At 40.9% G+C, this 26,716-nt stretch overlaps 1 protein-coding gene across 8 annotated transcripts in view; it reads left to right on the top strand.

Moving 5' to 3' along the window:
* ZMIZ1 (zinc finger MIZ-type containing 1) overlaps positions 1-26,716 on the top strand; it is a 360,810-nt gene that overhangs the window by 109,027 nt on the left and 225,067 nt on the right. For all 8 annotated transcript variants that reach the window (XR_012623945.1, XM_074830534.1, XM_074830533.1 and 5 more), the window contains exon 3: positions 14,416-14,498. The gene's annotated coding sequence lies outside the window, so the exon portion shown is untranslated. The remainder of the gene's footprint in view (positions 1-14,415; positions 14,499-26,716) is intronic.

Here is a 26,716-nt window from a genome sequence, read left to right as displayed (position 1 = left end):
GACCCAGTCCCCTTCCCTTCTTCGTAGAGGTGGCAGTCAGCTGAAATGGGATGTGTGTCCCAGGCGTGCTGAGGCTGAGACACTGTTTTGGAACAGCCGGTCTGGGGTTGCTACCTGCATCCATACACATTGGATGTGAGTGAAATGCTTTGGATTATCTTAAAATTGAAACAGTGTTGTTGAGGCACTGTGAAAGAAGCATCAGTAATTATTTGAGTGCTGCATTTTAAAATTTTTTTTAAAATACGGGGGGTGGGAGGTTGCCACCAAAAACCTAGTAAGATTATGTAAAAAAAAAAAAAAAACAACAAGGAAAAAACCCAAAATGGCAAAACCAGAAAACAAATGACAAAAACCAAGTCATTGAGTTTATTTAGCATCTTGTTTAGCCTGATCATGGGGGAATCATCTCTATAGATATTTTAGGTCCTGCAAATCAGAATTGTGGACTGCCGTTTTGTGTGTTTGCACCAGTGATTTTTGCGGTGGGCTGGCAGTGTCTCTGGGTTGAAACCAAGTGTTGGTGGCTGGCAGGCGTGGCAGCCAGCATGTCTAAACACGGTTGGGAATAAGGAGCCCTTGTGCATGCTGAAAGGAGGTGAGATTATAAATGTGAAACTGTTGAAACCATCCTTCATCTTTTGAGTTTAAAGAAATTCAATTTGTTTTAAAAATAGATTCAATACCTAGTTTTCCTGCTTTAACACAGCTTGATGTATATAGGATCTTGTAGAAGGCACGGGGCAGAGGTAGTTTTGGAGCAAAGCAGATCATTGGCAGATTTAGCATCATGTACGTGTGCACCAAGTTATTCTTAGCACGAGTGGAGCCCAGTCAAAAGACTTCTGGTTTGTGTGCTGTTCTGCTGTATTTTAAACTAATGCCGTACATAATTGGCATTAGTTAAGGGTAAAATGTAGTGCTGTTTGCTTACATCATGCAAGGTAAAATTAGTGACCAAATTAATAACAACTCATTTTTCAGCCATGGACTGGAAGTCAGTTGCATGGCAGTACTGTATGGGGAAGAAGCAGCCAGCTCAGTTTTTATATCGTTCTCATTAATATTTTCCTCCTTCTTCTATCCTTTATGTTGACATTAATGTTAATTAGTTACTTGCAGGAACCTAAAAGTATTGATGAAAGCCCGTGAACCCAGTGTGCTTTTGTAAAATTAGTTTCCTGCTTAAGCAGATATTTCTCTAGTAATTGACACAAACCAGCCTCAGATGGGAGGGCAGAGGCAAACTGGTTGCATGATTAATTCCCTATGTTCTGTGGTTATTTCATGTTTATAGTAAAGAGAAGACTGTAAATATAGGGCCAGATGCTCCACCTGTGTCCTCAGTTGAAGATCTGGCCTGAATAATTTATTAAGGTGCTATCCTTTACATTCTCTTCATCTAGAGGTCTTACCATAAAAGCACTAGAATTATAAAACCTTCCTCTTGTTTCCCTTTGCCTTTGTTAAAATAGTGGAACACTGTAGGCGATCCTAATACTGGCGCAGAATAATGAACCAGAGGTGCAAATGCTACAGTGTGTATATTGCAATATGGGAAAAATAGCCACCCATTTGTAACTGTATTCTCTTAAATGCTTACTAATTGCAGGTGTTAAAGTGACTCATATAATGTTTTAAGGACACACTGAAGCAGTTTGTGGGTTGTTGTTTGTTTGGTTTTTTTTAAATATTAATAAATAGTCTCTCTTGGTATCCCATATAACCTAGGAATAGGAAAATTCACTGAATAAGAACTCATCCCCAATACCATTTTCTCATTGAAGGGCTAAGTAGTTAACCTGGTGCCAACCTTCTGGCTTTAGTGTGATCTCCCAAATAGCACAGAAGCTTGCTGCTTTACACACTGACTTTCGAACAGCTAATATTCCCTTCTTACGGTGTCTTACAGGTCAGCTAATCCTCTCTGTTTTGTTTCCTGATTTTTCTTTTTGTGTAGGAATGTCTAAATATTGTAAAAGGTCAGGTGGTTTCTGTCTAAGTAATGGATTGCTCCAGGCTTTAAAAATGATGCCTGTTTATGGCCCTGCCATCTGCAGGAGCAGCAGCCTATCATAAAGTTACTGTATTGATCTGTCACTAGTGCTGTCTTGTCTGCCAAATGAAAAATGGCTTAAACTCATAACCTGGGCCAGCAGTTTTCTTATTGTAAACCAGACAAAAATGCTATTGATCTTCTTTGCTGAAGTGTTCTTTTCACAGCTTGCCAGCATCAACACACTGTTGTCCTTACTCAGGGCTAATTAGCTAATAATTTAATGCAACTGAGACAGCAGTCTCAGTTCGGTTTAGCAGCAAGGGAATATGCTGTAACTTCAAAAGTATGGGACCTTTTTAAAGCATGGTCATGCTTGCAGTGCTTGTCTCAACTTTTATGCTCTCAATTCAAGTTTGATTCCCTCCACACTAAAGAATAACAATCTTGTTAGATTGAGGTGTGCTGTCGCTTTAGGATTTATAGGAAGCAAAACCCAGATGTGGTGTTAGTATCTGTAGTCTTGTATGGTGCTCTTGGTTATGCACTCGTACTTTAGCTTTATGGTCGCTTCTTGAGTGAAATCAAATAGTTCATTGAATTAATCATGGGAAACCTGTAGTTCGTGAGCTACAGACCAGACAGGTTCAGTCACATCTGAGAAACAGTCAATTATACTTTTTTGGTTGGTTGATTTTTGCTGTGTTGCTTTTTTTGGTAAAACACCAACCAAAAAAAAAAATTCCACTGCTATATTGTTTTAAATCAAAGTTTATATGATGGATCCTTCTTCCTAAGAAATACATTTTCTTAATCCTCCTACTGCTATGGAGGGCAGAACATTGCAAGGAAATTCAGGTTGGAAGCATGGGAAAGATGTAATCTGCTCATACATGTTGAAAACTCACAGGAGTCTTCCACAAGGTTTTTTGATCTTTTTAATTCAAATATTTGGATAATTATGTGTATGAATGGAGATTGCTTCCAGTTCCTACATTGCATATAAGAAGCAATTGCTACAACTTCAGATGAGGGGATGGCTTAATGTCATTCAGTCCATGTTTAATCTTGTGGGTGGGTCTCCTAGCTTGTCTCATGATGGTGAAAGATACAGCCTGTACAGTGTTTCTTTTAGAATAAACAGTAATAAAAGCTTCTGAAATATAAGCATTTTGCCAAAAAGAGATGGCAGATATCATCTAGCAGTTTTCAGCTGTTACATATTTTTTAAAAGTTCTTGACCAAAGGCAGCTACTTCTGTATTCTTTGCCCAGCCAATGTAGGCCATATCTTGGTTTATATTTCAGAATTACGCATGATTCAAGTTGTATCTTTGTTTCTGTTCCACATTGCTGAGCACAGTCTGAGGCAGGGTGTACAGGAGGCGGAAGAAAACAGATAATCCCTCAGGGAAGTTTTTCTTTACATTTCATACATTAATTTCTCTGGAGTGTGGGTGCATATGTTAACTTTGTATATGAAAAAGGAGTTTAATCTATGAGGACACTTAAAATTTGCTTGAAATAAGGGAACTTCTAATCTCTGAAAGCATCCCCAAAGTGCAATTAACTACTCTGATGTCCTGATGACTCAACAGATGCCTCTGTAAACTAGAACACATCTGTCAGATTACAGAACTGATATGCCACTATATGTGATTTAAAATGACTGCCCATAAATGGACGTATTGTGATAAATATCATATAGATGGCAAGGATGTCTGTCTTTTTGATAGTCCTGTAATAACATTTTCACATTGCACTATTCATTGTCACTCTCTGGAAGGTTGCTATAATCATGTGAAATGGCCAACTCTTCCTTCGTATCTTTGTAAATTTGTTTGGGTTTTTCTGCATCTTCTTGGCTTCTTTTTAATGCATGCAGGCTGTTGAGAGGTATTTTTAATAAAACAGTAGAACTAAAGATTTTTCTAAGCCTTTCTGAAGCTTCCCAGTAGCCAATTCAACTGATTTTTAGACTGCACTCCATCTGTCTAGGAAAGAAAGAAAATACATTAGTAGTCCACACATGAGCAGCTTATTAGTTCATTTGGTGTGTGCAGTACAGTGATTCAAGACTGATCTAAAATATTCATCCACAATTACTGGCGAAGCACAGTTCAAAGTGCTTCAAATCTGTGGGTTTGACTGAGAAATTTAAGGAAAATAGCTGCAAATTGATTCTGTATGTAATTAATGAAACATTTCATTCTTATGTAAATATTAAATGCTTGGGTATTTTTTTCCCTTTTTTTACTTTCCTCTTACTGAGCTCCCCCTCCCTGACCTCCATTATATGTTTGTTTGTTTTATAGGATGGTGGGTGGGCTGGCATGGGGGCATATTCTCTTGGGAGGAAGAATTAATAGCTGAGTCCTGTGACTCATTCACTGAGCAAACAGCTGTTCTCCCTCTAATTCACCCCTCCTCAGATGTCCATCCCACCCCCGGAGAGGAGCTGCCAGAAGGCAATGTTTGCCTCTGCCTCAGTTGTTGAAACTCTCCGTCCGCTCTCTTCACGAAAATGCACTCTCCTTGACCGAACCACCCCACGCACACGTAAAGCGGAGGTGCGGGTGCGAGCGCCCCGGCCCCCTCAGCTGCGGGGAGCCTCCCCTCTGTTAGAGGGACATGGCAGACAGCCAGCGGCAGCCACATCTCAAAGTGTCTGAGCAAGATTTTCCAGGGCTCGCCTCATACAGAATAGTGGCTTTGCCATAGCAGTGACTGTTCCGAGCCGGGGCTGGAGGCTGGTGGCTTTAATACGGGTTAAAAGCTTTCGGTGTGTTGGAGAGAAAGGACTTTCAAGGACAGGGGAGAAGTGAGATGTGGATGTAAGGAGTGGAGTTGGTGAGGCAGGGCTGGGGTTTTGTTTAGGGTCTCTCCCTCCCTCTTCCAGTGTCACTGAAAATTAATCCGAGTTTTACAGCTGCTATCAGTTTAAGAACAGCCTGCAGTAAAACTTAGAAGATCCCGAGGCAAACTTCATCTTGTTTTGAAGTGACTGTCTTGCCAGCTCAGATGACGGCACAGAACACAGGTTGTGCAACATTGCCTCTCTTGGCTGCCTCTGTGAGCTGCAGATGACCTCGAGTTTCAGCGTGGGCAGCCTGGCAGGGCTTGGCATGAGGGGAGGCCCTGGACCCTGCCCTGCAGCCCTCCAGGGGACCAGAAAACCAGGATCCAGGGCTGCCAGTTCGGGAGTACTTGCGTAAGGGCTTGTGTGACAGACAGCAAGGAGTGCTCCTCTACTGTGACCAAATGACTTAAAGGGAAGAGTGGGGGAAAGACTGCTTCTAGCTATTAAATCCCAAGATATGACTTTTCCTTTGAGGCATCTGTGCTATTATTCCTTTTGGTGCTTTTATTTCTATGACGTTAATTTGCATTAAAGGCTTGGATCTCTAAAATTGTTTTTGCCTGCATTTTTCTTGGCTTGCAGTGTTGCAGCTTTCCTGCCATCCGCCTCCCTGGCCAATAGCACCACTCTCACAGGCAAAGCAGGCAGTAGCCCCCACGCTACACCGTGTGCAGACATAGGTTCACATGTGCATGTATGTGATGCTTAATGTTACAGAAGGTGGTTAGAGTATGGTAGTACTCAGTGAGCTGATTGTGAAGAAAAAGGCCTTGGCAGTAGATAGATTTGAACTTGAGCGAAATGCTTAGCTTCACTTTTGAAGATATGTGTTCATCCCTAGCATACCTGCTAGGGACAGTGGTTAAAACCAATGAAATTAGTGTGTGTAATTTTAAATTAATGAGTTGACTGGCAGCAATATAGGATGTTAAAATTACCTTTTTTTTTTTTGTTCCACAGGCATGAACTTGTTTCCATTAATGTGGGTCTTTAGCACATCACTTGAACTGTTTTCTGTTCAAATGCTTGTTTACTGGTGAATTCCATTCTGATTTAACTAAAAGGGAAGAAATACCCTTCTCATCTCCACTCTGATGAGTGAAAGATAATGGCAGGAATGGAAATCTGTATATTGATCAAGTTTAAAAGGTCATTAGGCAGGGACGGTAAAAAAAAAATGTGCCCCTGATTTCACATTGCTGATCTTTAAACTTTATTTCAGATAGGAGAATGTGGAAGAAGGAGATGGGTTATATATGTTTTCTTTAGATACTTTAGTAAGAGCTCTTAGATACAGTTCTTCAGTTTTGAAAATGAATGCAGCTAATTCTTGACTTCCTCTGTTTCAAGAAGTTAAACTAGAGGGGTTTTAGCTTTCTGCTGCTAAGGTCAGAGCCATCTTGTCATCGTTATTTAGGCAAGTAGACAAAAGGAAATTTGGGGGATTTCATAAAATTCTACAAAAGGGTTTTAGTAAATGGGTGATCCAGCTCAAAACTACAGGACACAAGTCAGGGCGGTATTTTCCACATGAAAAAATTGTTTAAAAGTACCTTTTAGCTAAGAAGAAATGAAGAGTTTTTCCTTATAAAACCTGGGCACAAAGCTCTGAAAGTGTTTAAAGCTTTGTGGGTTTTGCTTGTTCTTAAAGTTGTCTTTAAAAACCATTTTTCCTCACTTTTGTGCTCCTTTTCTGCATATGTGTATTGCTGTATATGCAACCCTGTTTTGTACTGCATTAGGGAAGGTTTTCTGACAAGATGAAACAAAACTTCTTGTTTATAAACAAAAGATGTTTAGTGTACTGAAACAAAGTCAAAAAGATATACCACCACCATCACGAGTGTGGTGGTTTAAGTTTCTTTCACCCCAGTGTTTTTCCCTTAATGTAGGTTTTGGGGTTTGTTTTTTTTTTTTTTCCCCTCACCAGCAAAGATAATGCATGTGTATTACATGCAGCTCTAAGCAGTTTGCTTTGCTATGGTGCTTAAGTACTAATGCCAAAAGATTTAAAAAAATATTCTACTGCCAAATGTAAGACATTTGTTAGTCTCAGAGATGATGGCTTAATTTTTAGTATTCCTTGGTGTTTTGTATCTTGACATTTCTTATGACCTACAATTAAAATGACTTTAGTGAAGTCTCAACTTATATCCAGATTGCTGAGTGTGGTTGAGTGTCTCCAGGGAGAGCCTTGAACCGCTCGCTAAATCAATTTGTTCTTTTCTCAAAACAGATTAAATATGTTTTACCACTGTAAATTAAAAAAACAAATAACCCCATATGACATAACTGCTACATGTAAAATTAAAAATGCGCTCTGCGCATTTTGAAGGGTAGTAATTTTGATGCCAAAGCTGTACTGATAGTATTCCACCAGAGAGAGAAATGAATGGTTAAAAACAAGCATGTCTAATCCTGTCTTGCTGTTCTGCTAGTCTTATTTGAGAATTAAGTTGATGGCACACTACTTGGGTGGGTGCTAACTGCTAGATGTGGCAATAATCTTCTTTAGCACAGCCTGAGACACTCTGCTTCCACTGTACTGCCTCCCTGGAGTTAGATTTATTTTTATTTTTTAAAATAATTTGTCTTGTTCATGCCTACTGCTTTCTTTTCAGGTCAGCCTTTTACCTATTCCTTTAGCAAGATTAGCTGCAGAACTTGCTTGTGACTCACCTGTACCCTTAGTCGGTGCTTCAAGTATAATTTTAGTAGACTCCTCTTGCCTACAGTTTATTTTGTATCCAACACACAGGAGAAGCAGAAGGGGAATCAGTAGCTTCTGGTGCTCTGCAAATCTGTGGAGGGTAGGCAGGCAGCTGTACATAGGGAGAGTCAGATGCACTGGCTGTGCCAGAAGCAGCCTTTGTTCCTTCAAACCACTTCCATGGCTGTGCTTGAGTGGGTTATTGTTTAAGGCTGTGTAAGTACAATAGGATATAAGGGAAAGGGAAGGGGAAAATTTTTCTAAAATAGAACAAAACAAACTAAAAAAGTTGCTACAAAAATAGATGGCAAATGGTCTCTAATAATGGGATTTTACAAGAGATGTCCAATCTTCAGAACAATGGTTCAGTTTGAGCCAAGGTTAATAGTGCTCCTTATCCTATGCCTGTGAGCTGGCAACTCAGTCCTCTGCTACAAACACATGCAGTCTAACATGCTACTGTCTGCTGCGGACTAGATAGGAGCTGTTACTACCATGGTCACTTACGAAATGATAATGAATTGCAAACTTTCATTGTTTTGGATTCATCTGCCCCGGGCTCATTTTTGCTGTTGCCGGCTGTGAGGCTGGAGGAGGAGCAGCTGGCTGGGGCGGGCGTGGAACTCCTCTGGGCTGGCTCCCTTGCACAGAGTAGACACACCAAATCTTTCTTGTTTCAGCTCAGGCCAAAGCCACCTGCATCAGGTTGTTGTTTCACAGCAAAGCTGTGGCGTGTGTCTTCACAAAATGCACCGAAGCGCCTGTCCTCCCAGTCCTATTTCCCTGTGCCTGCTTACACCCCTTCCTCCCTCCTGGTGCTGCATCTCCTGATCCAGCCTACTGACTCGTGTGCAGCCCCTTAAATCTGGGGTGTGGGGCTGGGAGGGAGGTGGGGTGCAGTGCTCCCCCAGGAACTTGCGGGTTTCCAGGGTTGTGACAGGAGAGCAGAGACATGGAAAACAGCGATGTTGGCCTGGTGGCTTTAGGTGCGCTGGACCCATCTTAAGTTCACATGCAGCATGGAAAAGAGAGCTGGGTTGAAAAAGTGGTTCTTCCAGTAATGAGAATTTTATGGAACAAGTTGGGAGGAGCAAAGGATTTTGTTGTCGTAAACTGAAGATTATGATATTGCTCACTGCTGCTGTTAGGTCTTATATATGGAGGGTATGACACAACCCTAATGTTCTCTTCCATCTCAAAGTGAGGAAATTACAACTTCATGGCTTCCTGTAGCAGAGCAAAAGTGTACTCCAGTTATGCTTTGATTTTTTTAGATAACGTGAAATACAATTTTGAGACTGAGTTAATTTCTGTTTATGCAGAGAAAAAAATTAAAGGTAAATTTTTGTTAAAAATTGGGAAAACTAACCAAGGAAATGGTGACTGAATAAATAAAACTTTTGCTTTTACCCCAGTGAAAAATAGGGGGGAGAAAACCAAGTAAAAACTTAAAATATTTATTACTGAGATTCTTTCTCATTTTGCTCTACGCTGGTAGCATTCTGCCTAACGGTGAGCCTGGAAAACCTCCCAGGAGGACTGGTGACTGGTTGCAGTAAAAATACGATACAGCAGCCACAGGTTTGATGGTGTGTCTTGAGTGGCTACAGCATTCGGCACAGCGAGCTTCACCATCGTGGCCCCCTGCGATCTGCCCTGCAGGGACCTGCTCTTGTTTTGGGAACAAACTGTATCAGGAAGAAATGCTGTAGTGTAGGAATGCTGGCTAAGGGTTTGCATGGGACTTCAGGGTGTGGGGAGCCCCGGTGGGATGCAGGCAGGGGGCTGATACCAGGCTTGCCGGGGCAGGGAGGAGGATGTGTTCATTGGTGCCAGGCGAGGAACATGGCAGGTTTCAGTGCAGGGTGGCTGCTTTCTGTTCCTTTCTGCTGCTTGTGTTTGGAAGGACTGATTGTCCTTTCTGTTCTGTCAGATGAACGTCTGCGTTCTGCAGCCATGTGGCTGCTGCATTTTGGTGCGATTTGTGCTTTTTGGTTCTTGTTTTAATAAGGGTTATTGAGGACCAAGTCTAAGTGTAGGCAAAGTTGAAAGTTTGAAGCTGCAGTCCCTCTGCCCCCCATCTTTCTGCTTTCTTCCCCCTAGATCTTTTCTTCCCAACATTAATCTCCTTCCTTACCCCATCTCTGCCCAGGAAAGGAGCACACCAACCTGCTTTGAGCATAGTCTCTCTCTCTTTCTCCTCTTTCCCTATCCAAAACCCCCACCTATTTTTCATTGCTTAGTTTAGCAACATTGTATGCTTTTCTTTCATGTAAAACTAGCAGACTACCCCTTTTTCAGCAGGGGACAGCATCCGTGGTTCTTCAGCCATACACATGGTGTTGATTTTGAGTTGCTTTCAAATTTCAAAAAAGCCCAAGTTTTTAGAAACTGAGTTGATAGAGGATTATGATACCTAACAAGGACTGCATATAATATTTAAACACTCTGTAGAGCTGTGTAATTTTCCCACATAGCAGAAGTACACTTGTTGACCAGTAAGCTTATTTAGGAAGCGCAGCACTTTGCGTTCTTTGCTTATGACCCAGTTACAGCCCTGGATAAATGAGAAGTTGGGATTGCTGACATGTTGTGGTTTTACAGAATTTTGAGTTTGAACATATTCTGCAGTTCAGGGAGAATAATGCTGGAACTTGGAAATAACTTGTGAACATAGAAAAATACCCTGAACTGCACCTGCCTTGTATATTTCCCTAAGAAGGCTGTACAACACACTTAACTGTCTATCTTTGCAGTATTTCTGTTTTCCAAGAATTTCCCAGTGTGTGTTTTGTATTTGCTATCTTTTCATTTTTGTTTGGGTATGTTGAAGCCAAGTGGTATTTAGTGTATGGAAACTGAAGGGTTTGCTCTTGGTTAGCCTCAGCATTTTTTTTACAGTTAGTTAAGTCTAGCACAGGCTGACTGCTGGGGTGTAGACACTGTGAGATATCCTGGGATCCCTCTTGCTTTCCTCAGAGGATAAGGCTGAGGAAGAGACACAGGTGGGACCAGGACATGGTGAGAAAGCAGGGAAGGTTGCTTGTGCTTGACCCAACTCCATTGCAATGATATGGCTGTGACTTAGGAAGCCTAAAGATGAACTCTGTGTTGCTTCCCTGCTGGATTTCTTCCAGTTCCCCCGTCAGTGTTTCTTATATGCTTTAAGACTTGCTGTGATGCACAGTTTGCTCTGGGTGTTTTCCTGATGTATATTCGTCTTGGCAAAATCACTAAGAACCAGAGTGCCATGTTAAAAGAAAAATGTTGAAACTGTGTGGTATATTGGGCCTAAATTGCTGGGTTTGATGGAGGGGCTGCAGGGGTGGGGGGCATCGCCTGGGCTGCCCTTCAGGAATGCCCCTGAGGGACCGTGACTGCACCAGACTGGAGTGAGGGCACCCCTGTGGGACTGCAGCCACCCCAGGCCAGAGCAAGGACATCCTTGGGGGACTGGGACCAGTGGAGGGGGAGTCCAGGCTGGGACAGAGGAATCCCAGTGAAGCAGTAAGGAGCAGCAGAAGGACAAATGAGAAGTGAGGAGAAGCAGACAGAAACCACTGCACACAACCCACAGCCTCCTGTGCTGCCTGTTGCCTCACCGAAGGTGCTGGGCTGAACTGAGTGTAAGGCATGGCAGAAACAAGGGAAGTTCCTCTAGGAAAGGGGGGGAGAAAAGGTGTTTGACTCAAGTCGAGCCTTGGAAAGATGGAGGAAGAGATTTTCCCTCTGTGTTTGCTGAACTGCTTAGTCTCCTTTTTTCCCTCAACTCCTGAAACAGTAATTAAAAGTGTGTTAATTGGCAATAAATAAAGTAAAATTATGTAAAATTCCCTGAGCTGAGATTGTTTTTCCCATGATGTAGAGACCACAAATTTTGGTGATTCTTGTACTACTTTTCCAGTTTTTGAGTCTTTGGGGTTTACCTTAATCACCTTTACAGCTTTGCTTTTGAACTTTGGAAGCCTAGAGATAATGTCCTTTAAAATAAACAAAAATCTGACAGTTGAAATTTTTATGTGATAATGACACTTTGGAGAGCTGGCTTTAGGAAAAGTTCTTAGTATTACAGGACACAATAAAATCGCCAGAGTTGGCAGCCCTGCTGTGTTTCCTCTCCTTCCTCCTCTCAACTTCTACAGCCTTCTTTCCTTGTGTTGGTTGTCTCCTTCACTGTATTGATTTTTATGGTGTAATCTACTCGGAGCAAGGGTTTTATCTATTATGCACTGGTAATGCACCACATGTACATTACTATAGAAATAATCTAATACAAAGTGCCTGGGTTTTCAAGCATCGAGCGGTTCATAGCCAAAAAAGCATTTGGCCAAAAAAACCTGCATTTTTGTGCTCCCTCTGCTGGATCTGGAAGAGGAGGAAACACTCCTGGGCCTGAGTGCGGCTGGTTCCCACCTCACTCTGCCCTGACTCGCACCTGGCCCCTGCCTTACCAGGCACCGGTGGGTACTTGCGGGAAGGACTTGAGGCTTTCCAGTGTCTGCTCGTGCATCTGCCTCATGGGATGTGAACCGGGTGTGAATGTGAAAGGGTGGAGATGGTGTAGCATCGAGTTGTGCCACAGCGAGGCCACGGTTTCACACCTGGAAAGGGTGGCTGATGCCAGGTTTAAGGTGTTTCCAGTTGTGTCCTCTTTGGCACACATCTATTCTCATTTTCAGGTGTAGCCTGCTACCCCGAAACTGTGCCAGTGCGGCTGTTTTGGAGATCTTCCTAGAAATAGGATGAGAATGGATCAGGCTTTAATAAAAAGCTAATTGTGTTTTTTAGAAACTGATTCTAGTTCAGAGCAAAGTGTGCTGGCAGAGCTGGGGCTGGCGTGAGGGCACGGGAACAAGCTGGGGTGGCGGTGGGGGAGATAGTAGCCCCTGAGCAGGTTGTGTGGTGAAACCAGGGAGCAGATGCTGGTGGGGACAGTGCCAGTGTCCTTAGAATAAGCTTGGACTTGATTTGTGAAAGGAGTGGGTGGTCCGTAATGTGAATTCACAGAAATGTTAATGGCGATAGCCCTTTTAAGAGGTGCTTTATAAAACAAAGTAGGAATTATGGTGCCAGTTTTACAGATGGGCAGAACTAAAGCACAGAGGAGGGGAGAGAAGGTTGGCTTTGTGTGTTGCAGCAGTGCAGTTTAAGCTGGTTTAAGCAGCCTCTGTTCTTACCCTCTGCCATCACGGCTGATCACTCCTGTCCTGTGCCCGCTCCCTGTGTTGTGTTGGCACAGCTGTTTACGAGACAACATGCTGAAGGAAATTAGTTCCCCCAATCCAGCTAACCATGCAGCTGCACAAATGCAGGGTTGGAAGCAAACGTCCAGGAGAGAGAAGTGAGAGGTAAAGTTTAAGCTGCCAAGTAAATGCTACTGCCCAGTTTGCCAAAGTCCCATCCCATCGCACCTGGAATGGTACCCAGCTCCTGGGGCAGACAGAACAGAAGTTTATCCTTTGGAGGAACAAACTTAGAAGATGGATAAATAACTAATTCCAGATTCATTAAAGACCCAGTCTACATTAGCTGAGAAAGTCATGTTAACACATACTAAATCTGAATCAATTAACATGTTTTTCCTGGCTTGTATAAGCAGAACAAAAGCACTGGGGAAAACTTCTGGATGAGAATAAATATGTTCTGGGGGAAAACATTCACAGTTCAATGAGGCCTTAAAAGCCAATCATTCACCCAGGGTGCCTGTCAATATGTAACTTCTCCAAAATTGCCATTTGTTGTGAGACAAGCAAACCAGCAGAGTTCCCGTCTGAAGCAGACGGTCCCTTGGTGGCACTGTACGTGTTGGGGTGGGATGAGTGTTTCTAACATATGGTTTTCAGACGTGTTTTTATTCTTTGTGAATTATCAGTGCATAGAATAAATATGACTGCAGAACAAATATTGAATGCGACTAACAAGTTATTAGTAATAAAAAGCTTAATGTTTTTCTTCTGCATTTTTTAAGTCACCTGTGACTTTTGCATCATACAAGTTGTTATGGAAGTGTCTGCTCCCACAGCTGGTCCTTGGGGAGGAACCTGGACTGGCCATGAATTGTGCACCTTCCTTTTTTTTTCATAATACTTACTTTTTCATATTTGATGGAAAATTCTTTTGCATGAAACTTATTTGGAAGTTACTCAAAAGAGAAGCAAAATGTGTTCCTTCAGTCATGTTCCTTCAATATTTGCTGAGTTTTGGAGCCTAGTAGCGTAAGGCTGTAAGGACACCTTGTCTGCCTGCTGAAACAGTGTGTAACAAAATACATACTGCCCATAAAAGTTCCCCCGTCTCCCCTTGCAGTCTTCATAGTTAAAAAGCATTTCCTAGAAGTCACGGTGCTGTGCCAATGTAATCCATAAACTTGCTTTGTTTTGCTATAGACAGGATGGTGGTTTTGAGGTATTTTGGTATATTCGTTTAAGCAGAGTTTGGGGGTTGGTTTATTTTTTTTTTAATGGCACTTAGCTCGCAACAGTCAGCGAGTACCCTTTATAAAGAGAATAAAAGAGACTTCAGCATGACCTTTAACTGAAATAAAAATTACCATTTGGCTCAGAAAATTCTGATAGAAACCTCAACAGAATTCTTATTATCTTTTCCTCATCTCATTGTTACAGGCAAGAAAACGTGTAAGACTTAAACTGCTGGAGTGAGTCTCAAAAGCTTGGGGGGGTGGCAGAGCTGGGCTGGATCTGCAACCCAGGCTCAGATCTGGTCCTCCAGGCTTGGTCCTGGGACTCCTAAATGCTCTTCATTCATTTAAGGTTTTTTCAGTGAGCCTCTTCAAATGCTGACGTGTTATGCAGGAGAATGGAAGCATGATCTGTCTGTATTTTGATTGCAGGAAAATGAATCTTGTTATGTGAGGGCATTGAGGAAACAGTCCCCTGCTACAGAGAGGAAGAAAGGCCGTTGGGAAATATACAGGTAGGAAAACTTTATGGACCACCAGGTGGTAAAAAAACTTGTGGGCCTTCAGTCTTTTTTCAGACGCTGCATTGTGTTTTATGTTTTAACAGCTGATCTGGTCACTATCAAAGTTTATTTGTTGTTTTAAGAAGCAGTCCTGTTTGGTCAATTGATTGCAACAACAAAACACTGCAAGCAAACCCCTCAGCACAAACATTCCTCGGGCTATCCCTGGCACAATATTGATCCTGATACAGAATACAAACAAATTACTCTTTGCATGAGCCATTCGAGCTATAAAACAGAGCAATAATATGTTCTACTTGCTGCCAATAAATGTGCATTTATAATAAACAAAGTAGAAATCCCTGAGTAGAAATGAACAGTAGTTTCAATAATGTGTTCAATAGCTCATGTCCCGCTGTTGTACAGAATTAAAAAAAGAGTGGGCACTACAGGGTTTCTGTTGCCTCCCACCCTTAAGAAAAATAATCTTTGCAAGCTTGTTCTTTGTTGCTTTTGTGTTGTTTTGAGGTTTTTAAGATATTTTAAGTATTTTATAAAGCAACAGGTAATCTCATTTTTGCCTTATTTTCAGTGTAGCTCAGAGCTTCTCAAGAATTTGGTCTACTTCTTAATTTTCTTGTGGACCAGCTGCCTTTCCTTACACTGTTATGTGGGTCACCTCCACTTTAACTCCTTGTCATATCCCTGTGGCATTTCCTTATATTGGGGAATAGCATTAAAGACACTTTCATGTATTGTAGTTGTTTTGAATGCAGCTGAAATTAGTGTGGGGGGGCGTCAGTACCCTTGTGCCCATCACCACCAAGGGTTCGTGGATGATAACTGAACCCATTTCCAAAAGAAAAAAAGTTAATGATCATCAGAACATACATTTTTTTAGTTTTTGATTTTATATTTTTTAATCTGCCCTACTGTGCTCATACAATCCTCCTCCCCCTCATCCATATTTTCAGTGCTGCACTTTGATGAGCTACAGACAGTTGACCTGAAGGGATTTCTTGATGAACATTTCTGTCTGCTCTCAGCCTTGAAAAACTCAACCTTTTCAAGAGCTGGATGGGAGAAAAATGTGTAAGACTAATATTTATAGGCTGAAAGAGAGGGGAGAGGAAAGACTAAAGTGTAAAACTTGCTTCCAGCAGAAATGCCATCCCTTTTTTACCTCTGATAATTAGAAGCATTTCTGACATGGCTACAAAAGCAAGTTAGAGGTGTGTGCCTGCCATTTGCTGTGCTTTGTGCTGCAGGACTGTTTTCCTTTTTGTGTGGTGATTCTTTCTTCTATTTTGTTTTAAGACAAAACAAATTTCAACTGATACTCAACTACTACTTTTTGATTCATCCATACTCCTACATTTTAAGCAATTACTTACAAGTACTTACACATGATTGTTTGTAAAAATGGAAGGTTGTTATTCAAGTTCACATTTTGAGTAGTTTTTCATAATGTTTAGAAAAGCTCATGGGCATAAAAGCTTTCATTAATAGTCCTAACTGAAATCATACTGGAACACTAGAAGGAGGAGAGGTTTGAACTGCTGTAATTTTTGCTGGGAAAAAGTCTTGGCTATATTAAGAAATACAGTAGTACTGATTGTAACTCTAATAGGGAGATTTAGAGGACATGGGAAATAGTTTTTAGTGGTGTCTTAAAGAGTATACTGTATTTTATACCCCCTGAATATAGGTCTAAGACTTTGGCCTTTTATTATAAAAATGTGTGCAGGCATAGAAATGCAGCAAATAATTAAAAAAACCCAAACACCACACCAAAACCCACCCTGTTTTAGAACTGTGTTCCTGAAAATTTCCTGGAGATTTCCCTAGACTTGGATCCTGGTTAAAATAAAAATCACTTGTCTGTTCCATGAAGAAACTTGGGAAAGAAGTTCCTTTCCTTGCTGTGCCTTTGGGTCACATGGCCTCGCTGCTGTAGAGCTGGAATGTTTGCCATGGTATTTCCGGAGGCTTCATAAACACACAGAAAGAACAGGGGGGTTAGGAGGGTTTTAAAAAAATTATTATATTCTTCCCTGCTCTCCGCCCCCCCCCCCCCCCCCCCCTTTTTTTTTTTTTAATCCTTACTTTTGGCAGCCTAAATGCATTACACTTCAGATATGGGATTTTTAGGAATTCAGAAAAGTGTTTATCTGATTAGTCCCATGAATTTTAAGAATTCATCTGTTTTTTAAACAAAAAAGTTAAAAGATATTTGGCACATTTTTAATTGCTGAATCTGTCTAGATTATTTCTTACTTAATGTAATACCTGGCAACCTACATATTAAGCTTAACTCCTCTATTTAGTCAGTCTTAATGGTTTACTTTTGGCATGTGTCACTGTGAGTGGCATTCAGTAATCTGACTTGATAGCTGTCATCTTGCAAGCTAGAGTAATGCAAACAAAAGATGAGCTCTCAAACAAGGTTACAGTGAAGAGCCATTTCCTAAGTCCTGCTGTGGCAGCGTAGAATCCCCACGTCAAATCAGAAAAGCATGGAATTAGTTCTGGCTCTTGGGATATGAGGGTTAAGATTATGCAAACCTCTTCTTTCTAGCACGTGCTCCTTTTGAGACTTTGCAAACGCCTGCTCGAACTGGGATTGTGAGGACTTCTGTGTTAAATCTGTAATGTCACAGATATGTTATGTGTTAGTGGCAAGGTGGGCTGAAGGAGACCCTGCAGCCCCTCTTGCACCCCTGGGCTGGCAGAGTTGCATCTTCTCCTTCTCCTCCCCTCCCCTTCCAGGTGAGCCGAGCTGCCTGTTGAACAAGGGCAGAGAAATGATCCGTTTTAAAATAACCTGGCAAAAATGGGGAGTGAGCGGGAGGATGAATGGACTATTTTTAGCTTAATCAACTCCATTAGCTGCACAGTACCATAAAGCTGTCCTAACACTGCGCAGAGAGGCAGTGCAGTGGGAACTGGTAACAAGCAGCCAGAAGTAGGAACTGCTTGTTCCCACTTTGCCGTGGCAAAAAACTACCCCAGCAAACATGCCTGTCTATTCTACTCAGGGCATGGTCAGTGGAAGGTTTATAACCATATCAAGATGTGCTTGTTGCTGAGTCAGATTATTAATTACATCAGAACTTGCAAAAAGGCAGCATAGTTTGTCTTAGAGATTTCCTTTAAAGTATAAACCACTGGATTTTTCCCAAATTCAGGCCCTGAGTTCACATACCAAAGAGGAGCCTCGGTAGGTCTGGAATTGAGCAAGAGCTTGGGTTGTGCACATTGACAGGGCTTTCTTGCTCCTTCCTCCTCTTCCCTATCAAACTTGTTGAAGTTTTGAAGTTCTTTAAGTATGACTGATTATTTAATGATATTCTCCTGGTGTGGAGATGTTACAGTAAGACTTATGTTTTAATGAAATATGTAATGCCTGATTGCCACAGGTGCCATATTGTCTGATTCCTGTGGGTACCCCTGCACACCTGTGTGAACACAGCAACACAAATGTTGGACAACAGAAAAAGGGAAAGAAGGAAGAGGAGCAAAATAATGAATAGAATATCTGGGAAGGTCTTAGGGTAGGAAGAATAAGGCAAAGACACAGCAGGAAAAAAGGGTGGAGATTTCAGGAAGGGAAATCGTCCCTCCCCAGACTAGCTCTGTTGACAGAAATAGATGTAAGGAAAATATGGGCATCTTCCCATCTAAAAGAAGATGGGAAGAACCGGTTGAGGTGGCTGTAGTGGTAATTTTGGAAGTGCTCCCATGCTGTAGGGGTAGGCAGGTGGGGTACAGCAATTGCTGTCTAGGCCACTGATGTTTGAGTCACTTCATCTGTTTGCATTTCTGCAATTTTTAATCTGTAAAGCTGAGTTGAGGCATGCTTTGAGTCTGAAGGTAACCAGCTGAACTGGTAATGTCCCCACTGCTTTCTGTGTGTTCTGCCCCTTGTCATGTCAGTTTTGGGGTGGGGACTGGGGAATGGAGAGTCCTGTTTTCCCCCTGCTTACTTCAGTGGTTATCGGTAGAAAACTCTTGGATCTTGTGACATGAAAGACATACTATGATAATTGGACAAAGTCTTCTGGATTGGTCTAGTCTAGAATGGTGGTACCTACTGGTCTGTAGCTAGAGCAGTCGTCTGAGAGGGAATGATATGGAGCTAAGAAGTGTACCTGAAGCTTTTGAACTGCTGTATGTGGGGAAAAACATACTGTTCCAACAATCAGTGTAAATATAAATGCTCTAGTATTTATAAGTTACCTTTCGTAAAAGTAAGCCATGATTCAAAGGCAGACTGTGCTTTAAGTTGAGCATTATCTGCTTGTATATGTTTTTTTACAAGTGAACACACAGAAATGTGGAGAAATAACAAAGAAATCTTGTACAGTATAACTGAGTAAAATGTTGGTAACTTCTTAATTGAGGTGTCTTCAGTGCTGTGCTTTTTAGTAAAATGCTGTAGCACCTTAAGTTTCAGGTGAAAAAGGGACACAAATCCACCTCTTTAGGTAGTGGAAATAGTGTATAAGAGCTGCTTTTTTTTTTTGAGATGTTCTTGTGTTTTTATCTTGTTCCTTAGTATATCTCACTGGTTTGTAGCTTCTGTGCCTTTATGAGAATGTGCAAAGACTTTTTACAGTTAATTTTGCAATGGTAATATGTATATCTGAATAATACCTTTCATGCCTTTTGGCTTTGCCCCTTGCCATCTAAGACTTTCCGGGCCTTTATAAGGAAACTTTGTTTAGGCAGGCCAGCGGGAATCATGGTTGAAGCTCATTCTCAAAAGCTCCATGTTCTTAATTGCCTTTGACAGTGGTTGGGAAAGATGTCACTTCAGCATAGTGAAAAGCAACCAAAATAAATTATATTTTTAATGAAGGATTCTCTATCTGGGTGAATGGATACTGGCAGGACAGTATTGGTTAAAAATAGAAGAACCTTCTGCAGACACACTGCAGTTTATCCTAGTTTTATTTTGTCGAAACAAAAAGGAATGTACACGTACCTACTGTAGACAGACCTTTTAGTCTGAGGTACTTCCCTTGGCAGATGGCTTCTGATTTATTTATTTATTTAAAAAGTATTGCTTTGAAGGGAGGCAAAATAGAATCAGTATTCAAGTATTGTGTTTATCATGTGACTGCATGGGAGATTGCTGTATCCTGTAGTAAACCTATTTTATGGTGATATGGACAAGATTCTTACAGCCTTACAAAGGATGCTAGCTTGCATTCCTCTTGTGCAAAGCAGTATTTCCAAAAGAAATAATACATTGATGGAATATTTGGTTTTGTTCAAAGCAAAAGTATTTGTAGCTATCTGGCACATATTTTACTTCTCTACCCTCCCATTTCCCCCTTAATCTTGTTTATCTCCTCAGTGTTTCCTTCCAACTATTAGAAATGTGTTCTTCTAGGCTGTTTCAGGTCAGCTGCTTTACAAGTCAAGAATTTGTATCTTTTCACTGAAAGCATATGTAAGGAAAGGGTCTGAATGGTTAATTTGACTTGTATAGCTTACGCATATGTATATTGTATATATTAAACATATTTTAGATATATTAGATATGTGTAAGTTGATCTTGTTTCAAAATAGGAGTTAACAGTTGACAATTATATATTATAATGTATTTTTAAATGACTGACAAATTTTAAATAAGGTTAAATTAACCTGCAATAATAATGCTGTTGTGGATTTTTAAATATGTTTCATATTGAACAGTATTTAACTAAATTCCTCTATTTAATCTTAGTGAAGTTAGAAAATTCAAAGTACAACTGTTTTTCACACATCTTATTAGGCCTTGATATTTCTGATAGCATAGCTTTCTTTTACAGGCCTTCAAGTGGGAAAAGAGAAAGAGAAATTTATTTCCTTCTCCAGACAAAAGAACAATGCAAGCGTAATCTCAGCTCTCAGTTTTTCTTTTGTCTATGGCTAAGTCCATCTCTTAACCTGGTATGATTAATCTGGTTTAATTTGTTCATGTTTTTAGAAGTTTATAAAAGGACAGGGAAAAGGGAGGAAAAAGAAATCCTTTGAAGCACCTATCAGTGATTCAAATGCTGCCTTGAATCATAAAGATACGTATAACTAAGGATCTGTGTTATCAGAGTGCGGGAAATACTTCATGAAATGCCAGCAGGTGTATTGCCCGAACTGATGATCAGGGCCAAGTATTTAAAGTTGTTGTACCCTGCTGAGAATGTATAGTCTGCACCACAGATCAAACTAAGGCTTTTCAAATAAAAGATTTTGAGCTAATAAATCATGGAAAGCCTCCATATACACAATGTAATCTAAAATCTCACAAGTGAAAATAAACCTAATTGAGCTGCAGAATGTGAATCTGCAGAGGAGTGTGTCTGCAACACTGTATGGGTTCCCTTCTGTCACTTGCTTATACCTGTCCCATACAGTGGGAAGCTCAAACAACTGAAAACTAAAAATACTGCTTTACAAATAGAGTGGGAGTAAGAAGAAAAGAGGCATGAACACCACTTTTCAAAGTTATTAAGTGTTTGGCACAGCAACAGTCTGGTGGCAGAGAACTTAACAAAACAATTACATGTTGAATAAGAAGGTGTTTCCTTTTGTTGCCTTTGAATGGGGCACTTTAATTTAATGGAATTTCCTCTTGCTCATGTGCTCTCTTACTGGGTGGGCAGAATCTCGCTAAATTCTGTAGGCCGTTTTCTGTTTAATATAGTTTAGCAATGACCATTTTAGTGCTGTTGTTTTAAATGTAAACATTCCCAGTCTCTTCGGGCGCTCTCCTTACAGCATGCTTTTTTTTTCACCTGATGATTTTCATTGCTACCCTTTGATTTTTGTCTTATTTTTCTCTGAATCCATAAGCTTCTCTTACAAACTATTGCCAACCATCAGATTATCGCTGCCTCTAATATAAACTACGTCATCAGAGGAGTGCTGTTTTCTCAGGTCCCAGTTTGAGAACAGATTTCCTTCTCTGAGCACATTCTTCTTTTGGACTGTTTAAACATCCACCAAATGGAGTGGATTCTTCATTGGTTGGTGGAACAGATGCCTGCCTGTGCAGAGAGTCCATTTAACATCATCTATATGGTAATGTGGGGTTTTTTGGCCATTATTGCCCTGGACCTGATAGAAACTGAGAAGATTAGAGATGGAGTGCTCTTTATCAGTTTGTAGAGTCTTGTAGTACTTTGCCCTGCCCTTCCCTCACATCTTCAGCATTTCTGGTGCCTGTCTCCTACATGGTGCCTAATACCTGCCTGGTCCCTTTTTTCTCAGGTTGCCTCTGAAGTTCTCACCTGTAGACCCTCATCCCCTCCATCTGCTCGCAGCCCTCAGATTTTGTTGGTTTGCAGTCAGATCACTTTGGGAGTTCATGTAGAGGGAAACAAATAGTTCTTGCAGTAGAGGGGTATAGCCCGAGAGAACATGTACCTACACCGCATCTCGTGGGCAGACACGAGCTTGATCTGCTCATCTTCAGCTGGCCGCATTCTGTGTGGAGTCAAACCAGAAGCCCCATATCCATTGTTAGCATTGTGTTGAGCTTGAGCTAATAAGCTCGGTCTCTTGGCAGGATGTGTTAGATCAGGCTTACTGCTGTGCTAATTGTGCTTACACAGCTTCCAGTTTGGAGCTGGCTCATTTACAGCTGGCTTGGATGGTGGCCAAGAAGGCTTGCCTTTGCCTGCAGTGTGCCATGTAGACATACACACATCCAGCACTTGAACGTGTCTGTCAATAGCAGGAAATTATATTTGGAGGGAGGGGAAAATCTTTGGCCTGGCTGCAAGCATAAACAAGGACAATATTAATGAATGAGGAAGTAGGTAGCAATTTTAATAAGAGAAAGGATAGACCACAGGTTGTTTTCGGCGCCTATATTTGGCCCCATCTTGTGCCTAATTTACCGCTGGTTTTGTTGTGTTTTTTGTTTTTTTTTTTTGTTTGTTTGTTTTTTTTTGTTTTTTTTTTTTTAACGATATTTCTTGGGAACATTTCCCAGATTTAAGAAACTTCATAGTAGAAGTGAGCAGCCTGGTACTTTAACTGGGAAATGGAAACTAATTTAAACACAAGGTTAAAAATGGGCAAAATTTCAGAGGGGAGAAATTTGCCTTTAAGATTAGCCCATCCTCTGTTTTTGTCTTCCTTACTTCATGTGTTAGCAAAGTAGTTTGTACATTGGTTATAATACAGTGTCAAGGATCTGCCCATCTTAGTGTTACCTAAAAGTACAAAATACTCACTACTAAGAGGAATTGTATAGGAAGAAGAAACCTAGAGCTGTAAAAAGCTGAAGTTTTTTATTTAGGTTTGGAAAACTAGAGCTCAGGAGGTCTTGAAAGCCACATCCTCAGCTGGCATAGATTGGTTTCATCAGTCACCAACAGTTGTGTTATTTACTTCAGCAAGAATTTTTCCCCTCAAACATTAAGAAATCTTCTGTCTGTGGAGGAGTGTGGTGGTGGATGGGAACATATGAGTGTATATGTATATAAATACAGAGAAATCTGGCCTAGTCTCTTCTTTTATTGTGAAATAATAAAATGATTCATCAGCCACATCACTATGAGCTCTCTTAATATTTGAGCCCATTTTTCTCAAATTATTTTCTTGGTCACAAACATCCATGCATCGCTGCATTAATTTGCTTGACAGTTTAGAGGCCACTTCTCTATTTGAGCAAGCCTCAAAGAGACAGTACCAACCTTTTAGTTCTAAAATTGCTGTTATTAAAACAACCAGGGGAATGTATCTCTACAAAGACAGAGCTGAATAATGATTTAGCTCCCAGAATTAATTTGAAATTTCAACAGCACTAAGTAATATTTTAGTGGCAGTATAATCCTGTACATTACATATTAAGTCTGCAGACTGCACTGCCAGTGGAAGAACCCTGCAGTATTTAAATGACACTAACACCATGGTATTATATTCAGGTCACTAGGGGGCATTTTACAGGATTGAATTTATCTGGCAGAATGTCAAGGGTGAATCGTATAATCTCTGTTTCTTTGCCTCTCCAAATATGTAGATTAGGGGTTTAAAAGACCCACACATTACACCTAACTCACCAGTGTTCCTTCTCTGTCTCAGCCCACTGTATCACCTGTACACCACTTGCACTCTCGACAACCGCAGAGAGCATAACCTAAGGAAAGGGGAGTAATAGCTATAGATGACTTAAATGACTGATGCTGTAAGTGGAGAAAACAGTGTACCGAGGATTGTTTGGTGGTTTTTTTTTTTCCCTGTATGAATCAGAGCAATTGATAGATAAGCATCAACCCAAATATTTGGCTTTTGTGGCAGGTGTCAGCGGGTGTCCAGAATGATGGAAAATGCTTAGCCCCAAGATGACTGTTTTCCAGAGCAGATCCCTAACGCTAACCTTCTGAAGAGGCAGGGACACTCCTGCAATTGAATATACCAAGGGAGACGGACACCTCTCTCCCCTTTGTGCCTTAGAAATTCCTTCTACATTCATGTGTGTGGCCCATCATAATGGTTTTGATACCTTTTTTCAAATGTACTCATCATTCAGACAGCTCTGGTTGAATTTAGAGAGAGATATTAGGCTGTGAAAAGCATGTGTTCTCAGCAGCTTCTTGCTGCCTCTGGCAGAAATTACTGCTATTCAGATCTGCTAGCTAGATAGTTCACATGATTATTCTGTGCACCATTAGAGACAAACTGAGCTGGGTTAGTTTAAACATGTAAATAGTAGCTTTGGATCATTCTTTCTGCAAGAAACAGATAATCATCACAGAAGTAGCCTAGCTGGCTGATAGGCGGTAAATTTCACCATGTGAGTCCTCCCTTTCCTTCACAGAGTTTTAACCACAGCTTTTGCAGTCATGTGAACCCTTGGAAAATATAAAAACAATTAAAAAAAAGAGGATTGGTTAAGGCAAGGGAAGTTGAAGTGATGTCTGACTTCCACTGGTGAGAATGGCAATGGTGACATGCTAGTTGGTCAGGGCCTGGTAGACTTCTCAACCATCAGAGTGGCCATCATGTGAATAGGACACATGGCTGTGCCCTTTCTGTGCTCAGAGTGGTTGAGGGGGGAACCCCAACAACAGTTTGCTTATTGAAGAGTTTGTTTTCCTCTAGCCTAGAATATGGGCTAAGTTCCAATATGGTAATTCCTGTTTTCTTCTTGCTGCGCTCCATGTGATGGGAAATTCTTAGAAAATCTCAGGGGCAAGAGGTGTATTTGGCTGCTGCGTACTACTGCTCGAAAGGAGTGCTGAGGGTACTGGAAATTATTTTTACAGGTCATCTTTCCAAAAATAGCCTTAACTTGTTATTAGGCAATGTTGCAAGACTCATGTTTGCAGAGAAGCATTGGCTATGCGAATGGGAGAATTGCCTTACTTGGCAGACCTGCTGCCGTAGGAGGTTGTGGAGGCAGATCAGCAGGTTAAACACAGCTGCGGACAACAGGTCCATGAACAGACACCAAAGGGAGCGTATGTTCCCACTAACATCTGACTGTGGATGCTGGGGAGTAAAGGCACTAAACTGCGGATAATGGCTGGGCTCATGTATGCTGCCTACACAGTATCTTCTGCTGTCATCCTTGGAGACAGAGTACTGAGCTAGATGGATGACTGGATTAACCCAGTATGTCGTGTCTTCTGTTCCTATTGCATTCAGGTATATAACAATACTTAAAATATTATTCACACTGTATTTTAAGTTACATCAAGAACAGCAGAAGCCATAGGGTATTCTTCAGTCTTCTACTTTTTTTTACATGAGAAAAGACTAAACTCTTAATATTTTTGTGGGTTTTATATAGCCTACTTTCACAGAGGATAAAGTTTTCAGTTTAGATTTTGGTGACTGTGCTCTCTTGATCTTGATGTTGCTTTGGTTGTCACTGGCTTTTGTTTTAAAACATACAACAGGAAGCCAGTTCTGCCCCACCATTTCTGCTGGGTGTTTTTTCAAGTTAAAGTTAATAGATAAAGAACTCTCCAGAGTGGGTCTCTACTGATCTGTGCAGGTAGCAATTACTCCTATGATCTGTCGTTTTAAAGTAAAAATAGAAAATGTAAAATATTGATTACATATGCAAGTACAACAAATGTACATCTGTATACTACCTCTCCAGAAGCTTGTAGATAAAAATAGATTTAAATCACATTTTTCCTTCTAATGTGGCATGACAAGTAATGGTTTTGCTCTTGAGGAAGTATGTATGAAAACATAAGGCTGTGAGCTTGTGGAGAGAGCTTTATTCCAGCAATATCGTTAAATGAAGTAACACTGGAAATCTTCTGGGACTCCTTTTCCTAAATAAGGGACACATGTTCGTTATCATAGTGCAGCAGTGAGCAATACCATGAAGTTCAGGATGGGAGAGATCTTTGTTGTTTAGCAAATGCGTACTGTATACCAGATATTTACTGTAGTCTATACACACTAGAAATAAACAGTGGCCTGGCACTTAATGTTACCATGCCACTTGTACTGCCTTTTCAATGTATTTGCTAGGGCTGAAACACTTTTTTGCACTAAGGTTTAGATAGTTTAGCATCTGCCTTTCTCAAACAAAATAATTGTGCTGCTCTCACTTGTGGTACACAGCTAAAGCCTGTTTTCCTCTCCACTCACTGAAGGCAAACATCTGGAGCACAGGCTTCACTACCCTTGGCCATTGCATCCATTGTGATTTTTTGGATGCAATCAGTTTGAACCATTGCCAGCTATGGTTTGGGTCCAGAATCGTGTCAAACCAACTTGTGCCTCTAGCTGCTTCTAAGGACTGGTCAGGGAGATATGAAGATTGTAGGACAATCCACATTATTTCATGAGATGATGTGTATATAATAAACTCTGAATAATTACACAATAAAGTAATAATCCAGCAAATTATTACATTCTTAAGTAGGGAACCTCAATAATAGGTCTGGCATAAATAGGACTTTTCTTCTAATAGCCATTGTCAAAGGGCTTTAAGTGTTAGCAGTGTTTATCTGAAGTTGAACTGATATCAAGTTCACTTTCCAGTTCTTTGTAGAATGAAAAGTCTTTGCTCGGAATGAACCTTAATGATGAGTTGAAGGTATTTTAGAAATAGGGTCTGCTGTGGAGTTTCATTTCCATGTCTATTCCCTTCCTCCCCAGTGTGGTGCAGGATTGTAGGTATTAGTCTCAAACTATGCCTTACTAAAAATTCTGGGTAACAAGTAACTACTCTGTTTCTTAACGTGATGATGGTTCATACACAAAACCAG

This window comes from Strix aluco, chromosome 7 (genome assembly GCF_031877795.1).
Source record: "Strix aluco isolate bStrAlu1 chromosome 7, bStrAlu1.hap1, whole genome shotgun sequence".
In the NCBI taxonomy this organism is placed as follows: Eukaryota; Metazoa; Chordata; class Aves; order Strigiformes; family Strigidae; genus Strix; species Strix aluco.
Note: the sequence above shows the minus strand (reverse complement) of the source record. Positions and strands in the feature narration are given on the sequence as shown.